Genomic DNA, 18761 nt, shown 5'->3' on the forward strand with positions numbered 1-18761 from the left:
AAGATAAGTAGATACAAACTACACACAATGGAAATATCATGTAATTGGTTTGGGAGTGGGAGGTAGGTCCAGGAATCATATTTAGCAGAGGCAAGACATTTTTCCTCTCCAGAGTTCTGTTGTTAGCTGAGAAAATAGATGGTGACAATATGTACCCTCTGAGGGCCCTTCTAGTTCTAAAATATTATGACACACAGGAATTGTGGCATACCGTGCCTGAAGTTTATTTGAAGGATAAATACATATTTTTGATCTCTCTCAATTAGGGACAGATCATGAGAGAGCAATCATTTGGCAGGACTTTCTTAGAAAGACAGAAGAAAGGCTGTAAGGGTCATGAGAAGGAAGTCGTTGGGAAAGCAAAAATGAGAGATCTTCCTTTAACATTATAAAATGACACTTCTCCATGTTCATAGTCAAGGAAAATGCCCACCATTAGGTTAGACACACAGTTCTGGTAGTATTTCACATGAGGTACAGAAGTAAGGTGGTGCTTACTTATGGCCTAAAGGTGGCACCCAGTGTGACTCTGTATAGCCATAAGCACAAAGAAGACTTCAGGTGTAGGTGGTCCATTTGAGATGCCACCACACCACCAGTGTTGTCTGATACCTCTACTGCCCAGTAATATCTGCTTGAAATGAAGGACTGAGTACCAAGAACTTGGGCAGAATCACTGAATCTCCCAGTGTTGTTGGGTGGTACTTCTGTCTGTGCACCTCCATATCTCACACTCTTCAGATCTTCAGAGATGATGAGACCTGGATGGGCTGTGTCACGATCCAGAGTGATGTCCACTGTGGAGAGAAGAAGTTCAGGTTCAATGAATGGTATTGTCATAGATTTGTTTTCTTTCATAGGTGATGGGGTCAGGTGTGTAGACCATGAAGTTGCCATCAGGTTATCACAGTAATATGTAAGAAAGGTACTGGATGGAGGCAGGACATCTCCATGGTATGAGGAGCAGAATGTTCTTGGGTTGTCGGGTAGATGGGACAGTGTGGTAGGTGCTAATTTGGAAAATCTGGTTTCTTCTGCCCTGATCTTTTGAGTCTCCCAAAACAAATGGTTAACCAATACCAGGATTTCACAGATCATATTCATGATTCTACATGTGAAATTAGAGTCATGATATACTGGCTCTTCTGGGTAATGTTTAAAGACTGCACAGGAGGGAAATGGAGACCAGTGCCTCTGAGAAGCAGCAGGGAAAACTAAAGGGGATACATCCTATAGCTCTATTCTATTTCTCTTTCACTTCTTTTGGCATTTCCCTCCATCCTTTTTCCCTATATTCTCTGTCTCTGTCTGTCTCCTCTCTCTTTTTAGCTCTCTGTTTTTATATCTCTTGATCTTTGTGTCTCTCTCATACATAAGTGTGTCTCCCTTCTTTCCTCCTCTGAATTTCTCTCTATCTATGGAAAATATTTCATCTGATTTATTTCTTCTGGTTCAGTTTGGAGAATAAGGATGTGACTGTGAGTCTCTTCACTGTCTTCCTCAACAACCTTATTCATTCTTAGGGATTTAACTTTTATGGTCCCCCCAATATTTTTCTAATACATCTTCTGAGATTTACATCTGCCTGTTCAGCTACTCCCAGGACAAACCTTCCCATGGGCATCACTGGCATCTCAACCTTAACAATTCCTGAAACAGTTCTGAAACATGTCCTGAAACATCTTCTCCCTAAACTTGAGTTGTCACCATTTGGACATGATTTGAAGGGACTGGACTTGTGTATTTTGGAGAAGAGATAACTTAAGGGATTACATGGCAGCTGTCTTCAAGTACTTGAATGGTTTTGATGTGAGAGAAACATTACATTTTTCTGCTGTGCCTCTGATGCTAGATCAAGGAGATTTGGCTAGAAATCATAAAAAGTATTTATATTTGATTTAAAAAACCTTCTTGGTGATAAAACCAATTTTTAAAAAACAGAAACTTGTGTGTTTAGAATTATCAGGAGCCTCTTCACCAAATGATTTCAAGGAAAGTCTGGATGTCTACTTATCAAATGTTTTGCAAAGAGAATTTCTGTTTAGGCAAAGGTAAACTAGATGACCATAGACGTTGGTTCTTTCCAGGTTGAAGATTCTGAGTTTCTGTGAAAGCCAAATTGGTCCTGGCCCAAAGGAAAATTGGTCAGGGCTTGGCGATGTCTTGCCTCTTTCTGATAGATCTTTTCACTCACCTTTAAACTTTACAAGTATTTCTAGGATTCCAGGGATGGGTTGAACAATCATGTTTATGTGAAACATTTCTACTTCTTTGTGGATCACAGAATCATTCCTATAGAAAACAAACACCAGGTTTAGGTCTCCAATAATCATAAGTCTTCATTCCTTTAGTCAGTCAAGGACCATTAGATCAAATTTGTTTAGAGCTTTCCAAATAAAGGAGGAATAGAAACTTACCTCTTCAACATTCTTTTCACATCCTGAAGAGAAAAAAAAATGATATGTAGTTAGGACAATGGTATATTTAAGATAGGAAAATGAGACTTTGGAATGGAACACTTTTCATTGCCTCAGTGAAACCCACAGAGTAGGGAAGAATCTTGGAGCTTCTGGGGCTGCAACGTGTCTCACATATATTCCCCCTTCTCTCCTCTCACACAGCTATCACCTTAACTCAGGCCCTCTCCACCACTTGCCTGGATTATTGCCATGATCTTCCCATTGGTCATAATTCCTGTAGTCTCTCCCCACTCTAGTGCATACTCTCCACAGCTAAAGAAGTAATTTAATTGGAATGAACCTCAGAGGAGGAGAGGTTACTGAGCTACATGGAAAGAGGGTGATTGATAAATTGGCAATGCAGAGACAGAAATATTTTGCCTCATATAATGAACTTGTGAGGGGAGAGACAGGGTTGACAATGTAAGTGAAAGTATCACCAGGACTGGAAAGGACAGTAAGAGACTCAGTGTCAGCTGGAGGGATCCAAGCCTCAGAAATAACATGGAATTGGAGAGAATTGTAAGGAAAGGTTTTAAGATGTTCAGGAAATCATATGTCCTCAATATATTTGCACATAATTCATGCGTGTATGACCCATTTTCGAGGAAGGTGATATCTATTTTTGAAATCTGGCATTGTACTTGTTAGGATGTTATGGGTGCAGACTATATGGAAAACAAATGCAAAAGAATCTATTCAATTGCACATCAAATTAAAAAACTATGTACTTTCTGGAGATGGAAGAGAGCCCTAGCAGATTAAAGCATTCTTCATTTATACTCTAATTCATGGTTTGTTTGTTTGTTTTTTGAGAAATGGATGGCATTGGTAAGCTCCTGGCTTTATCTTGTATGTTCCTTACATATATATCCCATAGCCTTACCTGGAGGAAATCCACATCTGGTTTCCTGCACACCTCCATGGACTCCCTGATCCTCTTCCTTAATTCTTTATTTTGAAGGGATAATTCCCTTATTCTCTTCTTCAGGCCTTTCAAATTGGCCTTTCTTTGCCTTTGCACAATTGATAGATACTCATTGTTCTCCTCATCCAGGAACCTTTGTACTTTCTGGAATTCTAAAGAAATAGTTTCCTCTTGAGTCTTCACCTCCTCCTGTAATGAAATAATGAGTTTGATGAAATATAGAAAATGATACAACATTAAGTGGCGGTGGGTGAGTGACAAGCTTTTTATCTCACAGTTAGATTCTGATTTTTAGATACTTTGAGGGAGCACAGCAGAATACGTGTACTGATTGCTGAGAGATCAAGAAATAAATACTCAGTGGGGCAGAGCCAAGATGGCAGCTGGAAAGCAGGGACTTACCTAAAGCTCTCCCCCAGAACCATCAAAACACATATAAATATGGCTCTGAACAAATTCTAGAACTGCAGAACGCACAAAATAGCAGAGGGAAGAATGGTTCCAGCCCAGGACAGCCTGGATGGTCCCTGGGTAAGGTCTATCACACGGAGCTGGGAGCAGAGTGGAGCACAGCCCAGAGTGGGTCGTGCCAGGACCAACCAGACCAGGAACCAGGCAGAACAGGCCATAGTGCCCTGAATCAGTGAGCTGTGGCAATTACCAGACTTCTCAACCCACAAACAACAAAGACAACAGAGAAGGTTAGTGGGGACAGAGTCAAAGGAGTTTGCAGTCAAGTCACTGCCCCGGGGACGGCAGAGGTGGTGCAGCTCTGAGGCTGCTTACAGAGCTACAGCTGCAGTTGCCTCTGACCCCAGGCCCACCTGTGGGGGGGGGGGGGGGTGGAATTAAGTGGCGGATCAGAGTGGGAGTGCAGAGCCTGCTTAGATCTGAGTCGTAGTCTGGGTTAGGGTTCTTGGGGGTGGAGTAGCACTGGTATGGGAGAGCTTGCTGTGTAGAACTAGCTCTGAAAACAGCACAGCCCCTCAAGCTTGAGACAAACCACTCTATACTTTACAAGCAGTCATACCCCAACAAAAAAACTCAAGGGTCAAGTAGTTGGCTGAGAACATGGCCAGGGAGGGAAAATGGACTCAGATTCAGACTCAGACTTTGGAATCTTTCTTCAGTGACAAAAAAAACCAAAACATACAGCCAGAAAAAGTCATAGAGCCTACATCAAAAGCCTCCAAGAAAAACATTAACTGGTCTCAGGCCATGGAAGAGCTCAAAAGGAATTTGGAAAAGCAAGTTAGAGAAGTAGAGGAAAAATTGGGAAGAGAAATGAGAGTGATAGAAGAAAACCATGAAAAACAAGCCAATGACTGGCTAAAGGAGACCCCAAAAAAATACTGAAGAAAATAACACCTTAAAGAACAAGCTAACCCAAATGTCCAAAGAGCTCCAAAAAGCCAGTGAGGAGCAGAATTAGCCAAATGCAAAAGGAGGTCCAAAAGATTACTGAAGAAAATACTACCTTAAAAATTAGATTGGAGCAAGTGGAAGCTAGTGACTTTATGAGAAATCAAGATATCATAAAACAGAACCAAAGGAATGAAAAAATGGAAGACAAGGTGAAATATCTCATTGGAAAAACCACTGACCTGAAGAATAGATCCAGGAGAGATAATTTTAAAATTATTGGACTACCTGAAAGCCATGACCAACAAAAGAGCCTAGATATCATCTTTCAAAAAATTATCAAGGAGAATGGCCCTGATGTTCTAGAGCCAGAGGGTAAAATAGAAATTGAAAGAATCCACTGATTGCCTCCTGAAAAAGATCCCAAAAAGAAAACTCCTAGGAATATTGTTGTCAAATTTCAGAGCTCCCAGATCAAGGAGAAAATACTGCAAACATCCAGAAAGAAACAATTTGAGTATTGTGGAAACACAGTCAGGATAACACAGGATCTGGCAGCTGACACATTAAGAGATCGAAGGGCTTGGAATATGATATTCCGGAGGTCAATGGAGCTGGGATTAAAACCAAGAGTCACCTACCCAGAAAAACTGAATATCATGTTCCAAGGCAAAATATGGATTTTCAATAAAATAGAGGACTTTCAAGGTTTCTCAGTGAAAAGACCAGAGCTGAATAGAAAATTTGACTTTCAAACACAAGAATCAAGAGAAGCATGAAAAGGTAAACAAGAAAGAGAAATCATAAGGGACTTACTAAAGTTGAACTGTTAGGTTTACATTCCTACATGGAAAGATGATGTGTATAATTCATGAGACCTCAATATTAGGGTAGCTGAAGGGAATATATAGACAGAGAGCACAGGGTGAGTTGAATATGAAGGGATGATATCTTAAAAAAAAATCAAATTAAGGGATGAGAAAAGAATATAATGAGAGAGAGGGAGAAAGGGAGAAATAGAATGGGGTAAATTATCTCACATAAAAGGGGCAAGAAAAAGCAGTTCTGTAGGAAGGGAAGAGGGGGCAAGTGAGGGGGAATGTGTGAATCTTGCTCTCATTATATTTGACCTGAGGAGGGAATAACTACACACTCAATTGGGTATCTTACCCCACAGGAAAGAAGGAGGAAGGAGATAAAAAAGGGGGGATGATAGAAGGGAGGGCAGATACGGGGAGGAGATACTCAAAAGCAAACACTTTTGAAAAGGGACAGGGTCAAGGGAGAAAGCTGAATAAAGGGGGATAGGATAGGAAGGAGCAAAATATAGTTAGTCTTTCACAACATGAGTATCGTGGAAGGGTTTTACATAATGATACGCATGTGGCCTATGTCGAATTGCTTGCCTTCTTAAGGAGGGTGGGTAGGGAGGAAAGAGGGGAGAGAATTTGGAACTCAAAAGTTTTAAAAGCAGATGTTCAAAAAAAAAGTTTTTACATGGAACTAGAAAATAAGATATGCAGGCAATGGGGCATAGAAATCTATCTTGCCCTACAAGAAAGTAAGGGAAAAGGGGATGGGAGGAGTGGGGTGACAGAAGGGAGAACTGCCTGGGGAACCGGGCAATCAGAATATATGCCATCTTGGAGTTGCGGGGGGGGGGGAGTAGAAATTGGGAGAAAATTTGTAGTTCAAACTCTTGTGGAAATCAGTGCTGAAAACTAAAAATATTAAATAAATGAACAATAAATTTTAAAAAAGAAATAATAATAACTGACACATTAAAAGTCGTAAGGACATTGACAAATAAAAGCATTCACTTGGGAAAAAAAAAAGAAATACTTGCCTCCAATACTGCCAATTTCATCTTCTTATTAGCCATCTGTTGCTCAACATCCTTAGTTTTCTCTGCAAATCTGCTGCACTTTCCTGGAATTTCTCCTATAAAAATATTTTTTTAAAAAACATGAATTGTTTTATCCATGAAGCATTTTAGTTCTACATATTCAAAACTATTCATGTGTGAATGGCTGGGAGACCAATTAATAATGAAAATATAATGCTCTTACTTTTAAAGCTATGAGTAAAAGAATAAAATTGGGAGCTTCAGGCCTATGTGGCCTATGGTGTGATGTCCCAAGTATTCAGAAAGCATGGTTCTGAGATCAATAGCACAAAGTGGGAATGGGATGACTCATGGTCAGTGAGAAGAACTCCTTTAAATTTCAAAGATTTCATTACCTACACATACCAAGTCTGGACAAGAGCTTTCTCATCACCACATTTTGTTCCCCTTTGGATTATAAGAACAGAAAAGGAGAGCTAGAAGGGTCCTTTAGAGGCTATCTAGTTCGACCCTCTAATTTACAAATAAAGAAAAGACATCCCATTCAACTGGAATGTGTTTCCACACTCCACTTATCCTGTTCCTAGCTTGGACTTCCTAGCTTCTCAGGGGAAGACCTAATTCCTATAGACACCATCATACATAACTTCAGCCCACAGCCATCTCTCTAGTAAAAAGACAGAGTAAGATATTCTAATGTCCCCTTTGTTTCTGGCTAGATGTGTGACTCTGTGGATGTAACTTGGCTTGACTACGTCCCAGTTTCCCCAAAAGAGTAAAGAGATGACTGGACTAGAACATCTCTCAGTCTTTTTGAGAGGGAAGTTAGATAGATCTTTGAGCTCCCAACTTCCTGAATGATGCAGCTCAGGATTAAGCTAGTCTCTCCTTAGTTCACTTTGCACCTTCTGGGCTCCCTATGACACTGTCAGTTCTTCTTTTCTAAATGTCTTTGGTAATTCAGTGTGTGCAGGCTGGTTGCAGCAGGCATGATGAGAATCAACCCTAGGAGCAAAGTAGAGGACCAAGAAGCACCTCACCTTCCTGCCTCACAGTCAAGCCTCATGAGAGTGATGCCAGGTTCCTGTGAGTGAGACAAGGGAGCAAGTACAGCTCTATGACTAAGCTAGTCTGACAAGGTAATGTCTCCTTTTTCCTGTCCACCTCCAGGAGGAGATAACTTTCAAGTGTCAAATGCAAAGGAGAAACACTGCTCCATTGTCTTGTCCCTCTTTTCTAGTTCATGAAGGATGAAGGTGTTAGCTATTATCCTACCAGATGAAGATGGCCCTAACAATCTCAGATTACCTGACTCCATTTAGTAAAAAGACTTAAGGCCCTCCCTGAACACAACAGGGATGGACATTTCAAACCATGTTGGAGGAACATGAAGGGAAGCTTTCTGTTGATCTCAGTGCATGAGTAAAAGCTCAGGCTGAGGCCAGAGGACACAGCACAGTGCAATTCAACAACAACCTTGTGGGCACTGAGAGCACAGTGGTTGGCATATGAAAACACCACATCTCTTCCTGGGATGATCTCTGCAGACGGTAGTACAAATTTAAAATGTTCTTGTGGATGGAGCGATGAATCCATTACTTACCCTATAGTCCTCAGCAGCCTCATCTATGCAACGGAGTGTGTATGCTCCTTGGACTCAGAACAGGACACACAGATTGGGCTCTGGTCATCCTCACAGAACAGTTTATGCACTTTCTGATGTGTCTCACACTTGCTATGGCCTCCAGGGTTCTGCAAACAATGAGGTCTCAGTGTTTTGGCAATGGCTGCCAGTTTCCCAAGACGCACATTGGCTCTGAAATTCCTTGCCTGGGAGACACTCCTGCACTCTGGGCAGGAGAAAGGGGTAGAGGCTTCTTGCCAGCTCCTGAAGAGGCAACTATGGCAGAAACTGTGACCACACTCAATGGACATTGGGTCTATGAAGTAGTCCGTGCAGATGGAGCAAATGAGCTCGTCCTGGAAGTTTTGAATCAGCTTTGGGAAAGAGGCTGTGTTTCTGAAGAAAGAGAATGGCAAAGGTCAGTGACTGGGTCTGGGGACCCTTAGAAATGCCCTTCGTACTTGTGCACTTGAAATTGATCACCTTTATCATCTACTTTTCTTTTCAGAGTACCCTCTATAGCAAAGAAAAAGGTAGAACATGTTACATTCTACAGTTGGGGAAACTGAGGTGAGAAAAAGTGGGGATTTTGAATCCTCTCTGACCTCTTAATGCTCTCCAGACCAGGAACATACCTCCAGCTGAAACACTTTTAAATAGATTAGTAATGTTATTTTGATCAAATTTCCTTCCCTTCCCAGCACACTTATGTTCAACATTTGAATTATATTGAAGTTTTATTGGATATTCATTGGATGTCACAATAATGTTCCAACATTTTCATTTACCATGGTTGGTTGAGCCACTCCCTGATTTACGGTATCCACTGTGTACTGTATTTTATTTTGATCAAATTTCCATCCCTTCCTAGCCTGATTGTGTTCAACATTTTAATTCTGTCTTTTAAAGAACTCTGTGTTTATGTGTCTTTCTGTCTTAAATTTTATTGTTCCTTTTCCCTTTCACATCTCAATTATTTGATGAAAGACTCCTCCCCCCTATATCAAGTCGTCTTGTAGAACAAGTGCACCCCCAAATAACAACAGTTCTCCAAAAACCAAAGAACCTATTAACCATGTCTAACAGTACTTCCAGTTATCCATACCCATAATACCCCACACATATGCAAAGAAATGAAAGAGGTAAGTTTTCTTAACTCTAATTTGGGCACCAGCATTGACATAATTACAATTTTTTCCCATCCTTCTTCCATGTGAATGGCTGTAGTCCCTATGTATACTGGTTTTCTTGATGGTGCTAATTTCAGTCAGTATCATATTATGTCTTCCCCTTTTATAGAATGTTGTAATAATGTTCCAACATATTGATTTACCATGGTTAGTCTATCCATTCCCTAATTTATAGTACCCACTGTGTTTCCAGTTTTTTGCTAGTAGGGAAAAAATGATGCTATGAATATTTGGCTAAATTTGGCATCATTCTTTCTTCTTTTGACCTCTTTGATTTGTTAAAAAGGGTGGCATCTCTGCATCTAAGTGTATGGATTCAGGATATTTTAGATCCATTTTTGAGGATAATGGAAAATGCCCTTACTGCATGACTGGCCTAACTCACAGCTCTACCAGGAGTGCCTTAGTTCACCTTCCTTCTCCCAGACCCTTCAGCATTGTCTGTTCTATCTTGTGTAATCTTTGCCAGTTGATTGGGCCTGAGGTCCAACCTTTGAGTTTATTTGATCTTAACTGACCTGGACAATTCTTTCATATAAGAGTTGGTATCTTTAAGTATATATGCAAAATTTATGAAGGGAGAAATTCAGGATAACAGGATAAGGGAAGATACCAATCCTTTCAGACTCCTACCACTACTTTTGGCTCAGCCAGATGAGTTTCTCCCCTTGACCTGAGTTGTTACTGCCTAACCCATGAACATGAAATCTGCCTCCCTTCTCCCTTTGCTGGCTTCAGAGATTCATTCCTAAAGTTTTATATTTAATCATGAAGAAATGTGTCCCTCTACCTTGATGCATGCCATAGCACAGGGGACAATTCTCAAATCCCTGACACACAAATGAAATTCCTCATGAGGAAACTTGCCTTCCTTGTTTCTTTTGGGATCTTGCCTTCAGCCTCACTGCTCTGCCTTTAGCTTTGCTCTCAGCATAAGGAATCTTTGTGTCTTTCTCATCCCGAGCCTTTTATATACCATTAGTACACTGAAGCCCCTCCTTCCTACAAGATGTGCCATTTTGTATTTTTAATACTCTGAAAAATCCAAAGGTATGCCTTTTTAGAAAGTTTTCATTAGACATAAGGAGAGCCATGTGTGACAGAACATAGAGAGAGAGAGAGCTTCTGCACCAGGAAGACCTGCATTCCTGTCACATCTCAGATATTTCCAGCTTGTGTAATTCCTTAACCTTCCTTTTACCTAACAAATCCCTAACTCCACCAAAGGTACCAAATGGGAGAGGAGGGAAGAACTCTACCCTCTTTTGCTTCAAGTGCTTAAGCTTCATCTTACAGGAAGCCAGAGACTCTACAAGGTAAGGAGGAACACCCACAGCAGGGGCCCAGTCTGTGCAAAGGTGCAAAATGCATATTTGTTGATGGGAAAGAGCAAGCAGGACAGAATCACTGGAATGTAAAGTTCATGCAGGGGAATAATGGGTTAAAAAAACAACAACCTTCAAAGACAGAAAGGCTAGGTTGTGAAAAACTTTCAATGCTATCCAGAGGGGCAGCTAGGTGGTGCGGTGAGTCCGAGCACCAGCCCTGGAGTCAGGAGGACAGGAGTTCAAATTGGGCCTCAGACCCTTACACTTGCTAGCTGTGTGACCTTGGGCAAGTCATTTAACCCCAATTGCCCTGCCTTCCCCCCTCCAAAAGAAAAATGCTAACCAGAGTAGTTTGTATTTAAATATGTATTTAATGAACAATAACCTATAACAATAAATATACTCCCAAGGAAGAGATATAAGAAGTCACTTCTTCCTTCCCCTTCTTTTCCAGGGTGGAGAAATAGGAATGTGGAATACTGTCTGTAACATCTTGAGGAAAATTAATGTTATGCTGGATCATTTGATAATTAATATTGCTCTGTATGTAATCCATTTTCCCCTATTTTGTCAGAACCCCATCTCTTAGCTGAGGGGTAGGATACCTGCAGCTCCAAGGCCACATGTTCTAGGTCCTTGAGTGCTGCCTTTTGACTGAGTCCAAGTTTTATAGAACAAATCCTTTCAGGTGAATCTGTTCTGTGAAATTTGGATTCAGTCAAAGTGTTGCCCTTGAGGACCCAGAGGGCCATATGTAGCTTTGAGGCCAGAATTAGCCCAACTCAAAAGGAGACTGCTACAATTTCTATACCCTAGAGTATCTCCTCATTAACCAATTTAAAGTGGGACCCCTTTATTTTTACACCTTAAATAGAGAGCCAGCTTGGGCTAGGCCCTCTGCAGGGGACAACTCTACTGTTCTTGATTCTCCTTTTCAATGTTAAGGGTAAAGAGAAAAGCCAAACAGAGGAACATGCTTACTGAAGTGGTTTTGTTTTCTAGCCAACATTACTATTGAAGCTCATCAAGCAATTAACATTCCTTATTTGCTAGAAATGGGCATGATCATCCACACCTGAAGTCACCAGCCACCAGGGAAGGTCCAAATGATGTATTGTCAGGTCAATCATAAGGGAGACTCTCCTGTTGGCCCTCACTCAGGGTCTCTGTTCCTTGGTAGAGTGTGGTCAAACTCCCAATGCCTTGGTTACTACTAGCCTAACTAAAAATTTGTTCATGCTCAGGTCCTTGGCTTTGGCTGAGGTGCCAGTGTGACTAACAGTTTACGCATTGCTGTTATTGAAATATCTTGTCCTGGAGAAAACTGTGCCTTTGTCGTAAATTTATTCACCACAGTCTGACTTCAGTGTATTGCCCTACACCCCACTTCTACCTACCCTGCATCTTTTACATTTTGTTTTATAAAGGACTGATCTCTAGGAGTTAGAAAAGGAAGGAAAAGAAGAGGAGGTTAAAAAACAGTGATCAATAAAATTTTTTTTTAAAAAGCTCATAGAACATAATAATAACAATACATTTTTTAAAAGATTTTGGTAAGTTTTTTGTATTCTTAAGAGCAGAGAAAATGGAAGTGAATATAGTGAAATAATATTTGATGTAATTAAATTTTTACAGAGCTAGATAAAATAATAACAAAATTCATCTGGAAGAACAAAAGATCCAGAAGATCAAGGGAATTGATGAAAAGAAATGCTAGGGAAGAAGGCCTATCCCTACCAGATATTAAACTGCACTATAAAGCAGCAGTCATTAAAACTACTTGGTACTGGCTAAGAAATAGAGTGGTGGATCAGTGGAATAGGTTAGGTACTCAGGATGCAGTAGTTAATGAATATAGTAATCTACTCTTTGATAAACCCAAAGAGTACAGTTTCTGGGATAAGAATTCACTATTTCACAAAAACTCCAGGAAAACTGGAAAATAGTATGGCAGAAATTGAGCATAGACCAACATCTTACTCCGGATACCAAAATAAAGTCAAAATGGGTCCACAATTTAGATATAAAGGCTGATACTACAAGCAGTTTCAGAGAGATGGGAATAGTTTACCTGTCAGACTTATGGAGAAGGGAAGAATTCATGACTAAGCAAGAGATAGAGAGCATCACAAAATGCAAAATGGATAATTTCGATTACAATAAATTGAAAAGTTTTTGTACAAAGCCAGTGCAACCAAGATTAGGAGCAAAGCAGAAAATTGGGAAAGAATTTTTACAACCAGTGTCTCTGTCAAAGGCTTCATCTCTAAAATATACAGGGAACTGAGTCAAATTTATAAGACTACAAGTCATTCCCCAATTGAGAAATGGTCATAGGATATGAACAGGCAATTTTCAGAGGAAGAAATTAAAGATATCTATAGTCATATGAAAAAATGCTCTAAGTCTCTATTGATTAGAGAAATGCAAATCAAAATAACTCTTAAGTACCACATCTCTCCTGTCAGACTGGCTAACATGTCAAAACAGGAAAATAAATGCTGGAGAAGATGTGTGAAAATTGGAACACTATTGAATTGTTGGTGGAGTTGTGAACTGATCCAACCATTCTGGAGAGCAATTTGGAACTATGCCCAAAGGGCTATAAAAATGTGCATACCCTTTGACCCAGCAATACCACGTTTAAGGCCATATCCCAAAGAGACCATACAAGGGGAGAAAGGACCCGTATGTACAAAATTATTTATAGCAGCTCTTTTTGTGGTGGCAAAGAATTTGAAATCAAGGGGACACCTATCAACTGGGGCTAAACAAATTGTGGCATATGAATGTAATGGAATATTATTATGCGATAAGAAATAAGGAGCAAAAAAAAAACAAAAGAAATGAGGAGCAGATGGACTTTATAAGAACCTGGAGAAACTTACATGATCTGTTGATGAGTGAAGGGAGCAGAACCAGGAGAACATTGTACACAACCACAGACACATTGCTTCTATGATGACTAACTTTGATAGACTTGACTCTTCTCAACAATGCAGAAGACATTGACAGCTCCAAAAGATTCATGATGGAAAAAACTATCCACATCCAGAGAAAGAGCTGTGAAGTCTGAATGCAGATTGAAGCATACTATTAGGTCCCTCTTTTTAAAAAAATTTTATTTTATTTTTGGTTTTATTTCATCCTTCTCATGATTCATTTCATTGGCTACAATTCTTTACAACTTGATTATTGGGAAAGTAAGTTTAATGTGAAGGTATATGTAGAACCTATATCAGATCACATGCTGTCTTGGGTGGGGAGGGGAAGAGGAGGGGGGAATGAGAGGGCAGGAGAAAATTTGGAACTCAAAAACTTGTGGAACTGAGTGTTGTAAACTAAAAGTAAAATAAACAATATATATCTAAAAAAAAGCTATCATAGAACATAAAAATAACAATATATTTTTAAAAAGATTTTGGTGAATTTTTTGTATTCTTAAGAGCAGAGAAAAGTGGGAGTAAATATAGTAGAAGAATATTTGATAATATTTTAAAATTTATAGCCAATATATATTTTGAAGAAGTATTTAATAACAACAATATAATTTATATTGTCAAATTCAAATACATTTCAGAAATATTTTTCTGTTCTACTGTACTATGAACTCCTTGGGGAGAGAAACACTAAATCCTATCTATAGTTTATGTCTTATACAGAGCTCAAAATGTGAAATTCTTCTCATGATTCTCTGAAACTATTCCTTTCATCATTTCTTATGTTGTAATATTATTTCATTATATCTTTATACCACAATGTGTACAGCCATTCCCCAATTGATAGACACCCCTTTAATTTCCAGCTTCTTGCCTTCCAATAAAAAAAAAATTGGTCCAAACAAATTTGTATAGGCGATTCCTCTTCCTCTTTGATGTTTTAGGCATAAATGCCTAATAGTGGTACAGCTGGGTCAACAGGTATAAAGAGATTAGGAATTTAGGGAGCATAAGCTGAAATTGTGAATGGGGAAGAAAAAAGCAAAGAAAGTCCTGACAAATGATTTTGTGTGCTCTCTCTCTCTCTCTTCCCACCTCTAATTGAGAGAGATTGAGGAATACTTATTTATCTGTCAACTGGATTCCAGGAATTCTACCCCATAATTCCTGTGTGTCATAAAATTTTAGAATAGGAAGTGTCCTCAGCGGGTATCACAATCTAATTTTATGCATCATGTATAGATAGATAGATAGATAGATAGATAGATAGATATGTGTGTTTTGTGTGTGTACATTTATATATGTATGTATGTATGTATAGTGTTCACATATGTATATGCCTTTAACCAAGGACCTATGTTATGCTGTTTTCTCTCAATTATCACCTCATATGTCTTCTCAGAGCTCCTATCAGGTCTATCTGACTACTTCCATAGCTGCCAACTCGTGGATGTGAACTCCTGAATCATCTCAAGACAGGTGCTCCAAGTAGACATCTCTTCTTACTCTCTGAAGACTGAGTGAAGTTTTTCCATACCTTTCTTGGTCTTCAGGTGGCACCTTTTGGTACACCATTGACCAAAAGGAAAGGAATGCAGACCCCTCCCAAACCATTTTGAAACCTGAAGACCTGAGAAACACCGAAAAACTGGATTGGCCAATCGGGAGAGACATTTTGGCCCACTCTGAGCTTAACCTACCATAATGCTTTATGTGCTCTGGCATAACAGACCTGCTTTGCTCTTTGAGTGAACTCAAGTGCCCCTTCCTGTGTCAACACCTACAGGGCCAATGAGGCTGACCAGAATCATTCTTCTGTTTATGACCATTAAGATCAAGGCACCTGAAACTAGACACTGTCTTGAATAGTGGGACTTTTTCTTATCTTGGTATCTTATGGGCATATACTATGTAGGGGAAACATGGATATCCTGGCACTATAATTTCAACTGACACTTTGACACTTCTCTTATCTTGTATTTACAACCTATCCAATTAAGAAACTTCCTTTCTCATGCTATGGTTAAACACATATAGAGACTATAATTCTAAGTGACACAGACATCCCAAGTCAGGATTGCTCTAAGAATATAAAGGGTCTTTTTCAACTTGTTTATCTCTGATTCAGAATTATCTTCTGGCTCCCATGTATTACATGTATTCTGCTAGCTTAAGGGAATAAACAATATAAATATAAATTTTCTATCTATCTATGTATCTGTCTATTAATAGATATACACATATATACACAGACACACACAGACACACACAGACACACACACACACACACACACACACACACACACACACACACACACCACCTAGCTTGTTTGCCTCTTTTAACCAAACTTTAAGGGTCCACAATCTATAACATGACTTAGTTTACCTGTAGAGTATGTTTAATGAAGTTTGTCTCCTTGGGTAATATATGAGATTATGACTTTGCTGAACTAAATCTGTTCAACTTTTCTGATATTGAAAGAAACTTGGGATTATGAATCTGTCTTTTTTTGTGGTATTTGTAGCCATATGTGTTCTTTTCTGGTGTTGCTTGCAATGCCTGGGAAACCTCTCTGTACTGTATAGTGCTCTTTTCCTGATGGAAGTTTAAGCCCTATGACTCATAGCTCCTCAGGCTTACTCAAATTGATTCCTTGGGCCATTAAAATTTCAGAAATTTGTAACCAACCTAGCCCCTTTTCTTCCATAAAAGAATTCTATTAAGGATTAGACAAAATAAAGAGAGGAGGATGCTTTCTTTGACTAGGGTTATTCTAATGAACTTCCTTTGAGCCTTAACCCAACACTCCCGTTTTGGTAATTGAGTTTCTGTTAGTTTGAGAAAGCTGGGCTTGAATAAGCCTCAAAGAGGGCACTTTGTAGGAAAAATCTTTATTAAATTGTTTGCAAAACCTTATTAATTAGTATATTGTTTGAACCTGTCCTCCTTTGAAATTGTCTAACCCAAAGCTTACTCTAGGTGATGATGATCTCAGGGATGCTTTAGAGGATCCTTTAGAGGAGGCAGAGATCTATCCAAGAAATGCTTAGATCCTCCCAGGTCTTGTTTTGGGTCCACCTAGGTCTTAGAGTCTACCCAAAACTTTCTACCCAACCAGGTCTTTTGTTGTTGCTTGGTCATTTCAGTCCAGTAAGACTATGTCTCCTGTTATCCATTTGTGGTTTTCTTGGCAAAGATGCTGGAGTGGTTTGCCATTTTCTTCTCTAGCTCATTTTACAGGTGAGGAAACTGAGGCAAACAGGGTTAAGTGACTTGCCCAGCATCACACAGCTAGTAAATGTTTGAGGCTATTTTGAACTCAGGTCTTCCTGACTCCAGGCCAGGCACTCTATCCATTTTACCACCTAGCGACCCTATCCTGGTATTGGGTCCACCCAAAACACTTCTTTTCAACCAATAGTTTCCATTGGCCCAAATTATATTGAATGCTTATTTAGCCTATACATATGTATACACAGCAAACAAACTGCCTACATGCAGTGTTCTCTACTTGTATCCTTGTTTGAACTTCATATAATGTGAGACAACAGAGATTCAGGGGGAAGTTGGCCACACCTTTTCTGGCTCTGTCTCCTCTGTCAAACTGACAATAAAATTCTTTCTAAAAAACTTTTTAGCTTTTGGAGTTTGTTCTCTATGGGTAATTTCCACTACACCATGCTGACAACAACGAAAACATGAGGTTAATCCTCCATTCATTTATATAAGTATTGTTGTCTTAGTGCCAGGCTCGAAGAACTTAAGCTAAAAATCTCTTTAAGGATATCAGAGCTTCTAAGGACTGTGTAAGGACCTTACTTTTACTAGGTACTAAGGTACTACTAGGTACTAGGTAGGTACTAAGGATCTATCATTTGAGTCAATTCCCTCTCCATTTCCTAAAAGCAAAACTTTAAGTTTAAATCCTATCCTCTGTGCTAGTCATTTCCCATTCCCTGCTCTGCCCCACCTCCACCCACTCCACAATCCTTAGTGCCTGGGGCCTTCCATGAGATAGATTTTGTCTATATCTAGTAGTTTTTAAGTTCTCTCCCATTAGAATGGGAGCTCATAGAGGAGGTGAAAATTTTTGTCTTCCTTGTTTTTGACTGACTAGGAAGCCTAGCCCTGAGTAATCACTAAATGAATACACTGATTGATTGATTGATTGAGGAATGAACTCCTTCCATTCCGAATCTGTGGGGTAAATGGGAGATGCTGAAAGAGGACTTTCTTGGTAGGCTTGGAGTACTTTGTGCTTAACCCCTGATTCATCCCGGTGTTTCACACGGATTATCAGGGTGGGGAAGTATCTAGGAAAAGCATATAAAAGCCAACCCCCACTCAATTTGGTAGTGTGTGCTGCCGACTCTGACCCAAAATGTTTCTTGCTGAAATCCCGAGAGCATCCTTTGTAAGGTAGGTTTCCCTCTGAGGAGAGGTTTTTGTTGTTGTTGTTGAACTTGTTGCTGTTGTTAAAGATCAAAGATTGAGCTGACTAGGAGCCTTGTAGATCATTTAGTTCCATTACCTCATTTTCAATTCAGTCATTTTTTCCGTCATGTTTGACTCCTCCCTGACTCCTTTTGAGATACCAGAGTAGTTTGCTGTTTCCTTCTGCAGCTCATTTTACAGATTAGGAAACTGAGGTAAATAGGGTTAAGTGACTTGCCCAGGATCACATAGCTCTTATCAACCATTTACCAGAGATTTGGTCCAAAGAAACAAACAGAATCACTTTCTCCCTTAACTGAAGGTTTGTCCTAAGAACAAACATATTGGGGTCTCCCACTTAACTGAAGGTTTGTCCAAAGAATAAACAGAATGGGGTTCACCTCATCAAAGGTTTGACCAAGGAACAAAAAAGAATCAGGCTGTACATGTCCTAAAACACGCTTATTTATTCTCATTAAGCCAGAGAATCATGCATGCATGGGGTCAGAAAATAATTCTGAACTGGGAAGTAAACAAGCCGAAGGAGACCCTTTAGACACTTAGAGCAATCCCAACACAGGATGCCTGTGTCAACCAGAGTGATAATCTCCATGTGTTACCGTAATATGAAAAAAGAATTTATTAGGATG

The 18761-nt window shown here is 39.6% G+C and overlaps 1 protein-coding gene and 1 pseudogene across 1 annotated transcript in view; one reads left to right on the forward strand and one right to left on the reverse strand.

The window, feature by feature from the left end:
- Positions 1-18761, forward strand: part of LOC118838648 (tripartite motif-containing protein 43-like) — a 51104-nt gene that overhangs the window by 22685 nt on the left and 9658 nt on the right. The window lies entirely within an intron of this gene.
- LOC118836698 lies at positions 263-18240 on the reverse strand (annotated as a pseudogene).

Source organism: Trichosurus vulpecula, chromosome 2 (assembly GCF_011100635.1).
Source record: "Trichosurus vulpecula isolate mTriVul1 chromosome 2, mTriVul1.pri, whole genome shotgun sequence".
Taxonomy (NCBI): Eukaryota; Metazoa; Chordata; class Mammalia; order Diprotodontia; family Phalangeridae; genus Trichosurus; species Trichosurus vulpecula.